This window comes from Anolis sagrei, chromosome 3 (assembly GCF_037176765.1).
Source record: "Anolis sagrei isolate rAnoSag1 chromosome 3, rAnoSag1.mat, whole genome shotgun sequence".
Taxonomy (NCBI): Eukaryota; Metazoa; Chordata; class Lepidosauria; order Squamata; family Dactyloidae; genus Anolis; species Anolis sagrei.
Window position 1 is genome coordinate 109,101,310 of NC_090023.1, and position 19,268 is coordinate 109,120,577.

Genomic DNA, 19,268 nt, shown 5'->3' on the forward strand with positions numbered 1-19,268 from the left:
TTTCAAGAAGAGTTTGCTCCAGGCACTGTCAGCCCATTGTATGCTAATCAAGGTGGTCAGTTGAAAAGATTCACACCTAGCCCAACTCACAAAAGCCTTTTGTCTCACCCTGGTCATTCCACAGATATATAAACCCCTTTTTCCCAGCTCCAGCAGACCTCTGAGGATGCTTGCCATAGATGCAGGCGAAACGTCAGGAGAAATGCCTCTAGAACATGGCCATATAGCCCGAAAAAACCCACAAGAACTGAGTGATTCCGGCCATGAAAGCCTTCGACAAAACCCTGTATTTAATCTATATATCTCCTATCTCAATCTTTCCACTCACAAAGATCCATGATTTACAATTGGCATCCATTCGGGCATGGAGTTGATCTTAGGCTACACAGCCATGTATAAAACAAATGACATTGTCAAATGGTTGAGAGAAATGAGCCAAAAGACTCTGAGTCATTAAGAACACATTAAGGACATCCTGTCACATTAACTATAGGGTATACTACCAGTTTTCTCTTCTTTGTCATGATCTAATACTATGGGTTTTTGTATGTGTGTAAGCAACATATATCACACCCTATTGCAATATAGGAGCTGCTTCTCCGCTTTTTTAAATTACTGCTGGTTCTCTTGATTATTTGCCACTTTCACTGTTTCCTTTATTATCAGTTTTAGAAAACAATAGGATAAATATAAAGAATGCTACAGTGACGCATAGATTTGCAGAAAGATTATATTTCTAGGTTTGATGCATAGTCTCCAGTCTACATACAACTTGAATCATTTAAAGATTTGTTTATCGTCTGATGAAAAATTGAGTGATTTCCATTTGAAATTTGTGAGATTGTGGATTGCGTAGCTGATGAATTCATGGCTCAAAGCCCACATTTATCTCTCCGTCCATTGGCTCACAAGATTTCTGCTATGTTTATTTATTATATACTTATTATCAATGTATTTGGATTGTTGTTTACATGATTTTAATATACTGTAAGTCACTTTGGGTCCTGTAAGGGAGAAAAGTGGGATATAAGTACAGATTATTATTATTTGAAACACAAAAAGATTAGTACACAGCAAACAAGGTCACTCTGCTGGCTATTGTATTGGATCACACTTCCCAAGTGTCTAGGGCTGTGTGATGTATCAGTGAATAATATATGCAGATCCCAGTAGGATGGCCTTTTGCAGCTGACAGATGGTAATTTTGTCAGCGCCTATTGTGTTTAAGTGCAGGCCAAGGTCTTTAGGCACTGCACCCAATGTGCCGATCACCACTGGGACCAGCTTTACTGGTTTGTGCCAGAGGCTTTGCAGTTTGATATTTAAATCCTCATATTGTGTCAGCTTTTCCAGTTGTTTCTCTTCAATCCTGCTGTCACCTGGGATTGCAACATCGATGATCCATGCTTAGTTTTTTAACACGATTGATCGTGAGGTCAGGAGTATTGTGCTCCAAAACTCTGTCAGTCTGAATTTGGAAGTCCCAGAGTAGCTTGATGTGTTCATTTTCTGCAACTTTAGTAAGATATAAATAGAATTAGAATTGCTTTTTCAAAAATTCATTTACATAGAAAAGATCCTTACTTCCAATAAAACTAAAATTGAATCATCTCCCTCATGCTTTTGTTATCCCAGTGGTTTAAATGTATGAATAAGTGGATGAATGGAATATTCTGGGTAAGAAACAGAATGAAAAACAAGACAAAAATCATTGGATGGAAGAAGTCATGTGACGACTCTGCCTGCTATTTCCCTGTTCCAGGTAAGTTTCATGACTCCTGTGTTTTCAGAGTTAATTTTGAAAACCTTATCCACTGATTCCACCATGTTATCACAGAGGGAGAGATGGGAAGCTGGACCATTCCATTCATTGTATTTGGGTTAGCTTGCTATAAAGCCCTTAAAGTGTGCTGCTGTGTGCATTAATGGTGTGCATCATATAAACAACATACTTCCAAGCTGTCTTCAAACTGCATTAAATGGTCAGTGCATTACATGGTCAGTGTGGATATGCCCCACATCTCTGGGAATAATTCAATTATATCTGGTCATTGCCTCCTCCACTTTCCACTTTATTTCCTTTTGTGTCTGGTTCTTTACATTGTAAATCTGCATGCAGAGATTATCTGGCTTTGGTTAATCTCATATTGTGCATATATGTGTGTTCAAATCACTTTTGGCAATCCCATGAATTTCATAGGATTTTTTAAGGCAGGGAATTACTCAGAGGTGGTTTTGCCTGTTTTTTTCTTTTAAAACATAGCCTACAGTAGTGGCATCACTGGGGTGTGTGTGAATTGCACTGGGTAACACCATCAGATGACTGGGTGTTACCCTCTCTGTCTATACTTTTTTGTGCAGTGTTTCAGCAGATTCATTATTTTTAATAAAAATAATATCCTTGTAGTTAGAAATAACCACACAAATCCCAGCTCACATGTACCATATTAATATACCTATATGGCTAAAACTCTCAATTTACTTTTTGAACTTTCTAATGCTCATATGCTCTGGCTAGAGCTGTCATGATTCTCAATTTCCAATGACACTTTAAATCAGGGGTCCTCAAACTATGGCCCGGGGGCCGGATACGGCCCTCTAAGGTCATTTACCCGGCCCTCGCTCAGGATCAACCTAAGTCTGAAACGACTTGAAAGCACATAGCAACAACAACAATCCTATCTCATCAGCCAAAAGCAGGCCCACATTTCCCATTGAAATACTAATAAATTTATATTTGTTAAAATTGCTCTTCATTTTAATCATTATATTGTTTTTAAGTGGTTTTCAAACTCCAAATAAGATGTGCAGTGTGCATAGGAATTCATTCATGGTTTTTTTCTTCTCCAAATTATAATCCGGCCCTCCAACAGTTTGAGGGACTGTGACCTGGCCCTCTTTTTAAAAAGTTTGAGGACCCCTGCTTTAAATCATATGGCTTCTTCTCCAGGTGCTACAAGTTGCTTTTTCCCACAGTAGCTGATTTTGCCAAATTTTAGATACAATACTGTCATAAGGTTTGGTATGGGAGGATATCTTTATGGATGACATGGTGACTTACTGCACTGGGTAACACCAACCCTAGTGATGCCTCTGTCTATAGCATCTGGTATTTGTTGGCAATTTCTCACCCAAGTACTAACCAGGCCTGATCCAGTCCATTGAGGGGGTGATCCAGTTTAACTTCCTAAATATATAAGATTTAGGTAATCTTATATTAGCCGCCAATAGTGTTTTGGACTGGAGAGAGAAGTAGAAATTCTTTACCTTAATACTAACTAATACTTTGTGAGTTAGAGTCTAACTGCTGTGGCACTGTAAATGGTTCTTTCCTAGTAACAGCTTTGTTATTTTGAGAAGTGGGACACTGTTTGCATGTAATATGGAATAGGTAGCTGTGGCCCTTCCAGATGTTGTTGGGCTACGACTCTTTGGACCTCATCACATGGAGGTCCTTAAGCCAGAGGACAGCAAGAGAATCCATGGGGCAGTGGAGCAAATCCTTGTGGCAGTGGGGGAAACTGTTGGGTAGTGCCCCGCATCGGCCCCTTACCATCACATGCGGTTTACCATCTGTCCCCAACATGATCCTGTGCTGTATCCAGCTTAGGAGAACATGGATGACTATCTGTGTTCCAAGGGCTACCTCTTAACGCACTGCTGAGACACAACATGCACGGAGCCGGGATGGAGCCCTGCGGGAAGTAGCCCTGCGTCATGTGATGGGCTCCAGAAGTCTCTATCCTGGCTGAGTCTCAGTCTGAAGAAATCCAACACCTGGCAGATACCCATAATGCTCAGGGATTTTCCAAAGCCACAAAGGTCATCTACGGACCAAGAAACCATGGCATACAGCCTCTATGCTCATCAGATGGAACCAAACTCCTGAAGGACCAAAACTCAATTGCACTACGTTGGAAAGAACACTACCAAAGCCTCCTGAACCACAGCTCCAATGTGGCCGAAGAGGTCCTCTCACAAATCCCACAACAACAAACCAGGGATGAGCTTGCAGCACTGCCCAGTTTGGAAGAAGTCAGCAATGCCATCAGCCAACAGAAGAATAACAAAGCCAGTGGACCAGATGGGATCCCTGCTGAAATCTTTAAAGAGGGAGGACCTGAGCTGACACACCAACTCCACCAGCTCATAGAAAAAGTGTGGGTGACCGAGAAAATCCCAGCAGATTTCAAGGACGCCACCATCATCACCCTCTTCAAAAAAGGGGAAAGAACAGACTGCGGAAACTATCGAGGTATCTCCCTTCTAACTTCCACTGGGAAAATCCTCGCAAGAATCCTTGCAAACCGCCTTCTGCCCCTCTCAGAAGACACCCTCCCAGAATCTCAGAATGGCTTCTGCCCCTCCAGAGGAACAGTGGACATGATCTTCACTGCACGACAGCTCCAAGAAAAATGCAGGGAACAAAACCAACCTCTGTACATGGCATTCATCGACCTTGCAAAGGCATTCGACACAGTGAATCGCAGCGCTCTCTGGAACATCCTCCACAAAATCGGGTGCCCAAGCAAATTTGTGAACATCCTGCAGCTCCTCCATGATGACATGATGGCAACAGTCTTGGACAGCAATGGCTCCCAAAGTGACCCATTTAAAGTGGAATCCGGTGTCAAACAGGGATGTGTTATTGCCCCAACTCTATTCTCCATCTTCATCACTATGATACTTCACCTTGTTGATGGGAAGCTTCCCACCGGAGTGGAAATAATCTATCGGACAGATGGCAAGCTATTCAACCTCAGCAGACTGAAAGCCAAAACCAAGGTCACAACAACATCTGTTATAGAACTCCAGTATGCTGATGACAATGTCGTCTGTGCGCATTCAGAAGAAGATCTACAAGCCACTCTAAACACCTTCGCAGAAGCATACGAGAAGCTCGGCCTGTCATTGAACATTGAAAAAACCAAGGTGCTTTTCCAGCAGGCACCAGCCAGCCCCTCTCCAATGCCAGTGATACAGCTTAATGGTGTAACATTAGAAAACGTTGATCATTTCCGCTACCTTGGCAGCCACCTCTCCACCAAAGTCAACATCGACGCCGAAATACAACACCGCCTGAGCTCTGCAAGCCCAGCATTTTCCAGAATGAAGCAGAGAGTGTTTGAGGACCGGGACATCCGTAGGGAGACCAAGGTGCTTGTCTATAAAGCTATTGTCCTCCCAACCCTGCTATATGCCTGTGAGACGTGGACTGTCTACAGACGTCACATGCAACTCCTGTAACGATTCCATCAGCGCTGCCTCCGGAAAATCCTACAAATCTCCTGGAAGACAAGCGGACAAACGTCAGTGTGCTGGAAGAAGCAAAGACCACCAGCATTGAAGCGATGGTCCTCCAACATCAACTCCGCTGGGCCGGCCACGTTGTCCGGATGCCTGACCACCGTCTCCCAAAGCAGTTGCTCTACTCCGAACTTAAGAACGGAAAACGGAATGTTGGTGGACAGGAAAAGAGATTTAAAGATGGGCTCAAAGCCAACCTTAAAAACTCTGGCATAGACACTGAGAACTGGGAAGCCCTGGCCCTTGAGCGCTCCAGCTGGAGGACAGCTGTGACCAGCAGTGCTGCAGAATCTGAGGAGGCACGAGTGGAGGGTGAAAGAGTGAAACGTGCCAGGAGGAAGGCGCGTCAAGCCAACCCCGACCGGGACCGCCTTCCACCTGGAAACCAATGCCCTCACTGCGGAAGAAGATGCAGAGCAAGAATAGGGCTCCACAGCCACATACGGACCCACAAGGAAATCCATAATGGAAGACCATCTTACTCGTCCAACGAGGGATCGCCTAAGTATCCTGGCTGAGTCTCAGCAGTGTCCTAGCACGGGCAAAAATCCCCATGTGATGAGGTCCCTAGTTTCCCATTGGCTGTGCTGGCCATGGTTGAGAAGGGATTTATTTATTTGATTTATTTATTTATTATTTGATGCACTTATTAACCGCCATTCTCAGCCCATAAGGGCGACTCATAAGGGATGCCATTGAAAAACCTCTGGAGAACCGTATTTCTGGGTGTCTAGTATCTGGTTCTTAAACTAGGTATATTGGATGCTAATTTTCCATAATCACTCTAGGAAACCAAGTTGTGCTTTACAGGAACCAGGTTCTGCTATGGTGAGTGTCCATGCCTTTGCATCAGTATTTACTGCTCAATTCATTAAGCCATTATAATCCACCATAGCATGACCTTGTTAACATTTGACTTTTCTCTCACTGAAAAGAGAAAATTAACTTGTAATCTGGGGAGGGGGAGAGAATCAATGCAATGCTGTTTAATTTGTATATGTCTCATCAAGCCTGTTTTCCTTGTGCAAATGCTTTTTGAAAGGGCAAAATCTTAAAGGTACAATTAAATAGAGACTATTGAATTGGTTGGGGGGGGGGGGGAGCCAACAATGTTATCGCAAACAGCTCAGTAAATAATAGTGCAGTTTTTGAGCTAATAGACTGTTTTAACACCTGAATACATTCACATGCCTGATTAAACATGAACAACATAAACCCATAATAGTAGATTATAAGTCACAATATCTCTTTGCAAATAACAGCATATTAACCACTGTTGTATACTTCCTCAATTACATTCCTTTATTTTTCATTTCCATTGAGAAAACATAATGTTAAACATCACTTCTGTTTTAAAATCATTATGTAACAAATTTGGTCCACTGAAAAGCAAGCCAGCAAGGATACATTCAAAGCGGATCTCTGCTTATCTAAAATGGAATCAAAGAACTGGTGTGGAATAGTGATTTGAGCATTGGATTACAATTCTGGGAGACAGGATGTGAATCCTCACTCAATAAAGGAAAGCTACTAAGCAACCTTGGGCAAGTCATACTCTCTTAACCTCAGAGGAAGGCCACCTCTGAATTAATCTTGTGATGAAAACTCTATAAGAAGCTCACAATAAACTGGAGCTGACTTAAAAAACATAACAACAATATATATGGAGTTAGCTCCCCATATATAAGTGTAGTCATTGCAACGTGGCTTTCCTGACTTCCTTTTTTTACTTAGTACCCTTATTCTATGATCCATGATAATAGTTAACTTTGATATTCAGTGAAGTGTTACTCGTTCCAATAGACTTCATCAAGTATTTTAATCCATATATTTATCATCATGGAAGAAAGTTCAAAATCATCTGTGATCTTCTATGATGTAGGGTTACACCTACATGAAGAAAACAAAAATGATAACAATTGACAATTCATATAATTTTAAAGTGGATTATTAAAAATAATTAGTTAAATATTTATATGCATTGGCTCCAACATAAATGGATGCATAGAAATATTTAACTAGTTCAATTTTTTTAATAATCCACTTTAAAATTATATGAATTGCCGATTGCCAAGAAATCAAAAGACTGGGACTTGGAAAGGTAGCTATGAAGGAACAAGACAAGATCCCAAAATCTAAAGATATATCATTAAATACCAAAGTCAGGATCATCCATGCCATAGTATTCCCAATTTCTATCTATGGTTTGAAACCTGAACAGTGAAGAAAGCTAACAGGACAGGAAACAGTTGCAATGACTTGCTGGATGACAGACAGCTTTTAGATTCCATGGACTGCCCCCCCCCCCTCCCCAATGGATCCTAGATCAAACCAAATCTGAACTGGGTCTAGAAGCCAAAATTAGCAATCTGAGGGCTTTATTGTGATGCTATATTATTAATTAGAAATAATTGTTATGTTTGGTAATGATGGCAATAAAAAGAGGGGACACACACCATATTTACAGATGGATTGATTTAATCATCGAACCCACAGCCCCGAGCTTGCAAGGCAGCTAGAAAGACAGCCTCTTGGAAGTCTGCCATTCAGAGGGTGTCCATATGTTAGCCCTAACTTGACTGCAATTAGCAACAAACCTATTGTCTGTCATTATTATTTTTTCCTAATGTTCTTTATGGAAACATCAGACTTACTACACAGGTGGGAATCATATAGCTCTCCAGATGTTTCTGGTCTCAATTCCATTAGCCCCACCCAGCATAGTTAGTGGAGAGGAATGCCGGAAGTCATCTGGAAGGCCACAAGACTCCCACCTTTGGCTTAATATGCCTGAATACAAATGGATTTGTATATTCAGCTAGTCTACCCTATCCCCCAATATCTGGCACTAATTTAAGAAGATAAATCTATTTTAAATATAAGAGAAATGCTGAAAAGCTTGTGGTAATCACACATGTTTTAGGAGGTATTACATGATTTATGGTTGCCTTCTTCTATATACTCTTTCTTCGCTTGTAGCTAATTTAAAATAATCAGATGTTCATTTCTTATCTTGTCTGTATTATAAAACCATATCAGAACATATCTGAGATTCATTCTTTCATAAATATGTGTAGGTTCATTATGTTATTTTGAGAATCTTGTAAACAACACCGTATTGATACAGCATAGCTGAGGACCATACCAGGTGAATTTTGTCCATATGGCTAAGTTAACCAGGCACAAGAAAGAATATTATACTATTAAAATTGTTTTGCATGAATCACTCCATTTAGGGATTTCATCTGATTTTTTTCAACAGGAACTGGCATGACATAAAATCATACTGCTACCTGCCATATTTTGCATTGATTTATTGTTGAAGGCTTTCATGGCCGGAATCACTGGGTTGTTGTAGGTTTTTTGGGCTGTATGGCCATGTTCTGACATTTCACCTGCATCTGTTGTAGGCATCCTCAGAGTTGTGAGGTCTGTTGGAAACCAGGAAAATTGGGTTTAAATCTCTCACTCTGGACTTTCCACTGATATATAAAATTGGGTTTATATATCTCCACCCTGGACTTTCCACAGTTATATAAACCCAATATTCTTCACAATCTCTGAGGTTGCCTGCCACAGATGCAGGTGAAATGTCAGGAGAGAAGGCTTCTAGAACATAGCCATACTTTGCATTGATTCATTTAGCATGCATACAGCTGGTAAAACTTACTTTAGGGGACTACAAGGCCTCAAAATACCCAGCTAGAATGGCCATTGCCTGGCTGGCAGATTGTGGGAGTTGTCCTTAAAGGGATCCCACCCCCCTCAATGTACTTCTCCTATCCCTGTCATATCTTATTGCATCCCTAGGTGTTGTGCTGGCATCAGGGAGGAGTCTACTGAACTCTGAAATACAGCAAACTGTGCAGTTCAATCTCCATCTCCCTAAGGTATCCCAGAGGCATATCGTCCTGCATTTCAGGGATTTCAATTAAAGCAGTGCTTTTCTGAGCCACTGCAGTCTGGCAACACTGATAAGTGCCTTTGCCTTCCCATTGCTGCTTCTGGGCATATGGTAGTGGTGAGGCAGGATGCCAGCAATTGCAAGGCAGTCATCAAATCTTTGGATTTGTGGGTGTTGGAAGGGTGTGGAGGCTGGAATGAAGACTATAGCTTCATTCAGATAAAATGGCCGGACTTCATTGGTTGTTATTAGAACAAGCTGTCCTTGTGTTCATAAGCTCCATTTTTCCTATCTTCCTTGTTCCACACATGAAGGGAAGGGATTGGCCATCTCCATGTTCCATAGATTTGCTGTTTTCCCCAGATTTGTCAAGCTATTATTTGCACAAACCATAATTTGCCTGCAAATAAGAATCACAACCATAGCTGAATTATTATTTGTGATCTTGACTTAGAGATGAGTTCTTAAAACCAATATTTCTTATATCTGATTTTCCCAAGGAAATCACTGTGCTGTTCACTCTCTATAAGGACTCCTCCTATGAAACTTCCACACAGGTGTATATGCTTTCATTGCCTTTTCTAGTACTGCAGAGAGGCGTCGAAAATTATGTGCTGTGTTTGCATTCACTTAGTAATCTGGCTCTTTTATTTAAATGTCCTTTATAAAAAATACATAGAAGTTTTTTTGTTTTTTAATTCAAATTTTAAAAATAAAAAATTAAGAAAATAATACATACATATCTATATAAATAAAAATGTGATGTTCGTTTGTGGGATTAACTAAAAACCACTGGACGAATTGACACCAAATTTGGACACAAGACACCTATCAGGCCAATGAGTGTCCATCACTCATAAAAACACTGAAAAACACTGCAGAAGAGACTTAACCCCCCCCCCCAACCCAAAACATTACAACGCATGTGGAAAACCACATATGTACATATATACAAAGATATATACATACACAAACACATATACATAGACAGGGCCACAGCAACACATGTCAGGGGACAGCTAGTATTATATAAAGGTAAAGGTTTCCCCTTCACAATAAGTCTAGTCAAGTCTGACTCTGGGGGGGAGGGTGCTCATCTCCATTTCTAAGCCAAAGAGCTGGTGTTATATGTAGACAACTCCAAGGTCTTGGGGCCAGCATGACTGCATGGAGCACCGTTACCTTCCTGTCAGAGCGGTTCCTATTTATCTACTCACATTTGCATGTTTGCGAACCGCTAGGTTGGCAGAAGCTGAGGCTAACAGCGGGAGCTCACCCTGCTCCCTGGATTTGAACTGCTGACCTTCCGGTCAGCAAGTTCAGCAGCTCAGCAGTTTAACCCGCTATGCCACTGGGGGCTCCTTATATATTATATACATACACATAATTATGCTTAAATAACAGCTGCATAACTGACTACACAATTTCTCTACAAAGAAACATCCTTACTCTAAATACAAACATGCTTACATAAATCAGTTTCAAAAGAGGATTTCCTGCTTTCCTTTTATCGATTTCTTTATCATTAAATGATGTTTTATTCTCCTTATAACCAGCAAGTTATTTACTACTGGGGACTCATACATTTCAATGAGGACTCATACATTTTACCAATTAAATGGTCATCATTAACACATGATAGGACCTCAAATTAACTTCTATTTTGGTCAACCATTTTAAAGAATCAAATGCTTTTTCAGCATGCAGGAAGATCAACACTGCTTGCTTTTAATTATGGTGCTCTAAATATTCTATGATGTTTATGATTTCCATCATGCTATTTCTCAATTAGGTAGAAAGAAATGTTGATCTTAATGAATCCCTTCTCAAAGAACCTTTTCAGTTTTTCTGCTAAAATGGAACTAAATAATTTATAATCATTATTAAAGAAGGAGATAGGTCTATAATTGCTTACTCTTGCTAGGTCTTAACTTCATTTTGGTATTCATATTATTGTTGCCTCCTCCCATATTCTGTCCCCGCCCCCCTTTAGAATCAAATGAAAGGTTTGTTGCAATGGTATACACAATTCTTTCTTGACACATTTGTCATATTTTGCTGATAAACCACCTGGACCTGGAACTTTATTAGTCTTTGCTTTTCCAATTGCATCTAAAATTTCTTCCAGTGGGATCTGGGGATTTTGTAGTTGTTTTTGCAGTAAAATACTTGGGAGATACTGTTTTATAAATATTTATCAATCTTTTCTTGTAGCTTTTTAATTTGTTATTGTTCTGCATAATACTTACGTAACAATCTATCTTGGCTATAATTTGAAATCTTTTCAATTTTTCATAGATTTTTGCCTTGTTTTAACTTGGTACACATATTCCTACTATCAATATTTTCATACCTTGAATTTCCATTTATTTCTACATATCTACCATTTTGACCTTCAAACATTTTCTTTGGAATCAAAGTATCTTAGATGACATTTAATATCCCATAAATTATAAAACAATGTACAAATGTTGGAAATGTGGACTTCATGAAGGGTCCTATTACTACTATATGTAGTGGAGCTTTAAAAAGGCCCCCAAAATAAGAATAATAAGATAACAATCAACCTGCTCTCAATCCTTCCTCCATCACAAATGCGCCTGGCAGGGACAAGAGACAGGGCCTTCTCAGTAGTGGGCCCTCGGTTGTGGAACTCCTTCCCTAGGGATATTAGATCAGCCCCCTCCCTCCTGACATTCTGAAAAAAAGTTTTAAAAATGGCTTTTGATAATGCAGTGTAATAGATGAATATAGAACCAGGAAAGAGTGGACATGGAACGGCTTTGACAATGCTTTTGGAAATTGAGTTAACAGGAAATTACTGGTGACTACTTGATTTATATGTTTTTTAAAATGATTTTTACATGGTTTTATAATGTGTGTTAAATGTTTTAATTGTGTTTATGACCATCATGGCATCAAATTGCTGCCAATCTGTAAGCTACCTTGAGTCACCTTTGGGCTGAGAAAGGTGGCATAGAAATACCATAAATAAATAAATAATAAACAAATCTTTCACATAAATTACTACACCTCCATTTCAGAAGTTTAAAGTTTTTGTAGTGCTAAACTTTTGGTGACTGAAGGACATCTTCACTTGAGGTGGTGGCAAAATTCTTATGAAGGGCTATGTCTGCTCAGCATTAGATAGAACTCTCTTACGAAGGGCTACCAAGAGAGTTCCTGGCTCCTTCATTTGAAAAATAAAGTATTGTCTTCAAGACATCTTCCGAGTGGGAAGGGTCTGAGACACTAACTCACATGCTTCACTAGTGAAGAACACTACTTCTACTGGAGCAACCTTTTAAGATGATTGTTCTTAACCATCTAGTTTGACTCCAACTTGTTCCACAGTGAGCTGACCATGGTGCTGATCCTATATTCCTGAAAAAAAAATCCTCAGCATACATGGAGACTAATGCCTGAACTAGTGAACCATTCTGATTCTCTCGACAAAATATACTTTAAGGGTGCCTGTACAAGCTACAAAGTTTGTCTCGTTGAAAACAATAGAGTTCATTATTACACTATGTAACAAAAATTGAAAAAAAATCTGTTCCTGGTTTGAATTATCATGCCTGTTTAATTATGTGGTACTTACCTTGAAAGTAGTGGTTATACTCCAGAAACTTCGTTTTTGTGGCTGCCACAAACTATGTTGCATTTGTTAAGACTTGATGAGATATTAATTGAAAATCTATAGCAAAATGTGTTGCAGGATATCCCATGAAAACAAAGTTTTTGCAGTTTAATAAACCTTCCCCATGTTTTTATGATAGAACCAATTAGGAAATGACATTTATAACCCTGGAACAAAATCGTGTTACATAGTGTTATCTATTGTTTCACAAATCCACATGAATTCAGAGAATGTATTCCCCTGGATATAGGGTTGTATTGTACTTTTGCAAATAGTCCACTGTTTAAATGTGTCCACATAAAAACTGTTAGGGCCTACTGATTTCTACTATAATAATTTACTCTAAATATGACCAAGTCTGGCCCCAACCTACATTTTAAAAGCTAACTTTCTAAGAAAAAGTATAAATTATGGTTTGGATCAAGAGCTAGGGAACATCTACATGGCCCACATATATTGATGCTGATTCTAAGTTGGGTACTTCGGATCAGCACCTCAGGATTCTACATGTCCAGCTGCTGAGTTGGTTGGCTGCTGGTGGGTGTCAGCACTACATAGGACAGTAGCTGCAAGGATTCATTTATCTACCTTGGAAAACTTTAGGATGAATGGATGCTGTGTATTGTGTGGATATCATGAAGTCCATTCACCACTATCCACTATTCATTTGTCATGAAGATGAGCCAAATAATAGTATGCCCAGATTAAATCCTTTATTTGCAGAATACTAACATGGGACTGCAATAAAAGTGTTTTTTTTTTCAATGTTACAGATGTGTATGTGTGTATGTGTGTGTGTGTGTGTGTGTGTGTGTGTGTATAGGGAGGGTGAATTAAAAAACAAAATAAAAATGTGATTCTTTCACAAATTTAATTTCTAGTTCCAAATCTAATTCCATTCAGTCACTTCTTACAACATCGAAGCATCAAGGCAAGGTGTGATAAAACTGTACATGATGGAGCAAATTTTAGGTCATTTTTGGATTTAGAGTACCAAATCACTATAGAACAATATATATATATATATATATATATATATATATATATATATATATATATATATATATTTTAAAAAAACAATATTACCCTCAATTTTGCAAGCCTATGTAATCAGTACAATTTCTGGGTTTCACTGTTGTTAGAGCTATTTAAATATGGATTACAAATGTAAAAAATATTAACCATAGCAATACCTTTTTAAAATAATGGTTGATCATACTTATTTTGCCTGTTTTTGTTTTAACTCCCCCTTTCTCTGAACATACATTTGTCAGCTCTTTTCCAAATGGAAGTCTGTCTGAAATATAGAATAAATTGGAAAATGGCCTCTGAAACCTGGCTTAGCTATTACTAGAGTCATAATTCTGTCAATAACAGACAAGAAATGCAGAAGCCTGACTTTTCCTTCTTATTTTTATTTATAAATTCCATTTCATAATAGCAATAAGACACCACAGGCCATGCATTTCAAAGCGATTACTGCACTTCTCTGGTGATTAAAGCCACACAGCCTCTAGCCTTGTGCCTCATAATGCCACCTGAGGTGTTCTGTAATAGTCTAGAAATGCACTACATGCTGTGTCATATTACTTAAATATATTTAGCTTGATCATACAAGGAGGAAAATAATGGCAGAATGCACAAGAAGAACATCCTTCTACTGTTACCATTTTTTAAAAATTAACTCCTCAGAAAAGCAACTCTTAGTTACTATATCCAGTGTTTGCTAAAGAGTATATGAAATGCAAACTTTGTAATTTTAATGTTTATGCCATTTCCCTCCTCCCAAACTGAAGCCCCAACTTTGACTATTTTAATATAATTTGCCTTGTTGCACAATACAGAAATGCAGCTAAATCCCAAAAAGCACTAAACTGTTACATTTGACATGAAATTACTACTGTCATTCAATTCATTAGAAGAGTTTAGGAGTTGCAATATGTCTGTAATTTATAGCCTGCTTACTGACAAAGCTTAATGCTAACATATGCCTAATTTGCCAAGGTTATCTCAAGTTCCATTCATCTCCCCCCACTAACAATATGCCTCTGATTCCATGCTTCATGGATGAGGTACATGTGGTTTCATATTTAGCGCTATCAATCACAAGTAATTGCCTGGAGCTCCCCGCCTCAGCGTTCAAAGGGAGGTCTATACTGGGTCTGATGATTGATGAAAAATGGTTACTTAGCCAGAGGAGGGCGTCATCCTCCATCCTTAGCAATGGGAAAAGGGAAGAAAAAAAAACCCAGCAAGGAGGAGTTGGCTGGGGAAATAAAAAGATGGCATAAATAACTCTGACATTTCCAAACTTTTGTCTTTGGCACTTGGGACTTGCGATCAGAAAAAGACAACATTTCTCTCTTTTTACTGCCAATGATTTTTTCGTATTACTTTTCTTTTGTAGTAGGGGAGATATAACCTATAGGGAATTAAGACATGATAAAATGGTCGTTCTATGAATTTTCAAGGGACACAATATTCAGTGTGGAGTTTTCTAAGGTAAATTAATTCTTCAAATCAGGCTGAGAATACCCCCGAGGACCTTATGACTTCAGCAGAATATCTTGATCAGCTTCAGGTTCACAATGCCCTATAATGAGCACTCATTTTGGGATATCAAAATATATACTTATCAGGCAACTGCCCACCTAGAAGACTGTGTCATCCCCTACTCCTTACTCCCAAAATGGAGGAAACCTGTTTTTTTTTTCAGACATACAGTTAGTATTTAAAAATATTTGATACTTGAGTCCTTTTGGGGAGATATGGCGGTATATAAAAATATAAATATATTATTATTTTACTGACACAAAAACACATTATGTCACAGCAAACGAGATCTATATGCTAGATTTCATATCACAAAATCACAAGTCAAACACTTCCCAAGTGTCTAGGACTGTGTGATGTATTTTCAAATGATGCGTGCAGATCCAAGTAAGGTGGCCTTTTGCAGTTGACAGATCGTGATTTTGTCAATGTTTATTGTTTCCAAATGCTGGCTGAGATCTTTTGGCATGGCACCCAGTGTGCCGATTACCACTGGGACCACCTGTACTGGTTTATGCTAGAGCTTTTGCAGTTTGATTTTGAGGTCCTGATAACGGCTGAGTTTTTCCTGTTGTTTTTCCTCAATGCTGCTGTCATCTGGTATGGCGACATCAATAATCCAAACTTTTTTCTTTTCCACAATCGTGATGGGTGTGTTGTGTTCCAAAACTTTGTCAGTCTGGATTCAAACATCCCATAGTATTTTTATATTATTATTATTATTATATTGAAAGAGAGGCTTTAATTTCAACACATTGCCCTTGTTTTGCTTTTTAAAGGTCACAAATACAATAACCAACAGTTCAAAGTAGATGCTGTAGACAAATTCCGTTCTAGACCCTATTATTTATATGTATGTATGTATGTATGTATGTATGTATGTATGTATTCCCCACTTCACTCTGCCAAAGGAGACCCAAAATTGGCTACTGTCATAGATGAGCCAATGACCTGACTTGGTATATGGCTGCTTCTCCCTCTTCTTCCTTGTAGTACTTGCTAAATGATCTATCCTTTGATTTATATATGGTTTGGTTATCAAAGCTGTACAAATCTTGAAACATGATCAAAACTGTTCAAATTTTTTATTTTAACATTTGTTTTTAGACCATTGTATTCTCCATCCTGCATATTTTGAAGGCCTACCATAGTCTTCCAGAACCTGGTCTCAACAGACATCCTGGACTACATCTTCCTTCATCACCAATCAACCTGCATGTTGGCTGGGGATTACTGGGGTTGCAATCTAATATGTCTGGAGAATATCAGGATGAGTCTATCAAATAGAAAGATCCCTACATATGTGAGTGTTTCTAGTGTTAACTACTTCCATGCCAAACTGACATGGGAATCTACTACTCAAATTGCCCAAAAGGAGGCAGCCCTTGTCACTCTTTAGGAATCCCTTGTTGAGGAACAGGATTGCCACCTAAACTAGCTGGAGAATTCTAGAAGTCATCATTGCAAATATAATTTTGCAATCTGTGTTGTCTCCAGTGGTATCTCTTTTCACATGGGCTCACAGTCTGCCACACGAGTGATGGCAGCCACTATCTTTTGTGCTACCGCAGCTCCAAATACTGGATGGAATCCAGCTTAGATCTGGTATGTTTGTGCACCTTCTATCTACCCACAATGTTTGTGCAGCTGAGTTATGTTGCACAGCTTTCATACACTACTGAAAGGCAGCAAGATGTGGGAGTAAATGATCCTGGGGAGCTAGATTGTACCTCTGTGTCATACAGTTGCACAGAAGCAGCAGTCAGCGTGTCTCTTTCTGCCCTAGCATTTATTTGCTGCCATAGACATAAAATTAGCATTGGCATATATTAAAAGTAAAGCCCATCAGGATCAGAGAGCTGATTTCTGAAACATGCCTGTTGATGTCCTATTCATGTCATTTTTGACAAGCAGAGGTTGATGTGATGCAGTGCAGTGGTTTGTGGGAATTGCTCTTGCAGTTCTGTTTCATTACATGGCTAATTAAGCAAGGTCACTGAGCCTTTTTTCAGGCCTTTCAATTGAGGCATCTCTAAGGTTTGAATAGATCTGTTTATTATCTTACATACTCTAACAATGTAAAGATATTAAATGCACAGTATGTCCATGTGGTGTGTGAGTGCTTGTATGCACAGACCGATTCAGACTTACATTTGTATCCACGGAGAATCTACGCAAAAGAATGGGTAATTCTATCCCAATGTAAAGCCTAATTATTTAAAACATTCGCTGAGTTTTAAGTCATATGCAAATGTGCAAGAGGGTATAAATAATTAATGCAAAGGAATGTGTAGCCTTATAACAATATGGTTCACTTTACACTATCTCTCTATGACACTGGATCACCAGAGAGGTTAATTTCTGTATGCAAGAGAACAAGAAAGGCATGCAGATAAATAATTAAGTATATAAACAAGTACATGAGCTGCGGGATTACATAACACCAAGACAGGTTGAGCGAGGAAGGGAGTGTGGGGGGAAAATCATTATACACCAATGCCACAGTTCAGTAAACAGCTACCTTTACAAACATCCCATTGATTCAATTTGGCTTAAGCAAATATAATACTGGCAGAAGTCTTAAAAATAATATGTACAATTATGCTCCGATGATCCATATATACCTAGAAATCAATATTAGAAATACTGTAGCTGGTACCAAGACCACTTCCAAACTAGCTGATACCAAAGTGGTTCTTGGGCCCTTCTGGGTTGGGAAAGATTGAATATAGTTTCCAATCATGAAAAAGGTGAGGCATGTCCGTTTATTTTGAGGATCCAAGAAAAATTCTGAAGATGAAAGAAAGACTTCTAAGAGATTTCCACCTCTCTTTAAAAACTGTAACAAACAAACAAAACACCCCAAAAGAAACACCAGATAGCTTAATATTTTGAAGGTAGTCTGTTCCATCAGTGATAAGTTCTTACTGTCAGAAGATGCTTCCTAATGTTTATGTGGAATGTCACCTCCTGTAATTTGAATACATTGGTTTACATCAGTGGTTATCAATCTGTGGGTCCCCAGGTGTTTTGGCCTACAACTCCCAGAAATCCCAGCCAGTTTACCAGTTATTAGGATTTCTTTGAGTTGAAGGTCAAAACATCTGGGGACCCACAGGTTGAGAACCACTGGTTTACATCCTAATATTTGGAGCAGTGGAAAGCCAGCTTGCTGCATCTTCTGCATGGCATCCCTTTAGATATTTAAAGATGGCTATCATATTTTTTCTTCATCTTCTCCGAGCTGAAAATGATTACAATATAATCTTTGGTTTTTTTAATAATGTAGAGAAACAAGGAAAAAATCAAGTTGGTGAGGAGCTAGTCGTCTCATAAAATGTGTTTTAGCCTGAGATGGTGGATGGGATAACCAAACTAAATGTCACATGTGGATGATGACTATCCTGCGTAAGTCAAATATGGAATAGGAAAAAATATTTCTGGGTGGACTGTGGAAGTAATGGAGTTTTTAACATTTCCTTGCCTCTTTTCACTTACTTTTTTGTAACAGAATCCAAAGTTGCAGTTGAGGACTAGTACTGAATCTTCCTCAATATACTGCTAGTTGGGGAGTACCCACTAAAACATCTGAGGCAGCAGAGTAGGTTATAGGGTCCAGGATAGGCTGTTGTTTGACATCTGCAGCCTTGACATTTGTGCATTTGCTGACTGAGACAATTATCTCACTTTTGCTAATGATAGGGCCAGTTCTGTCCTAAGCCACATTTCACTGTATATTGAGATTCATTATGCTTCCTTGTCTACAAGAGATTCTCCTCCTTAGCAAATCCACTAGGTTTAAGACATCTTTACTAGAATTTCTTATGCTATCATCCTCTCAATTATTCTATCCACTTAATAACT

General features: G+C 39.0%; 1 long non-coding RNA gene across 1 annotated transcript in view; it reads right to left on the bottom strand.

Moving 5' to 3' along the window:
- Window positions 1-1,350: 1,350 nt before the first annotated feature.
- LOC132769974 (uncharacterized) overlaps window positions 1,351-19,268 on the bottom strand; it is a 35,017-nt gene continuing 17,099 nt past the window's right edge. Inside the window, exon 3 of the long non-coding RNA XR_009630958.2 lies at window positions 1,351-1,515. This is a non-coding gene — a long non-coding RNA (uncharacterized lncRNA). The remainder of the gene's footprint in view (window positions 1,516-19,268) is intronic.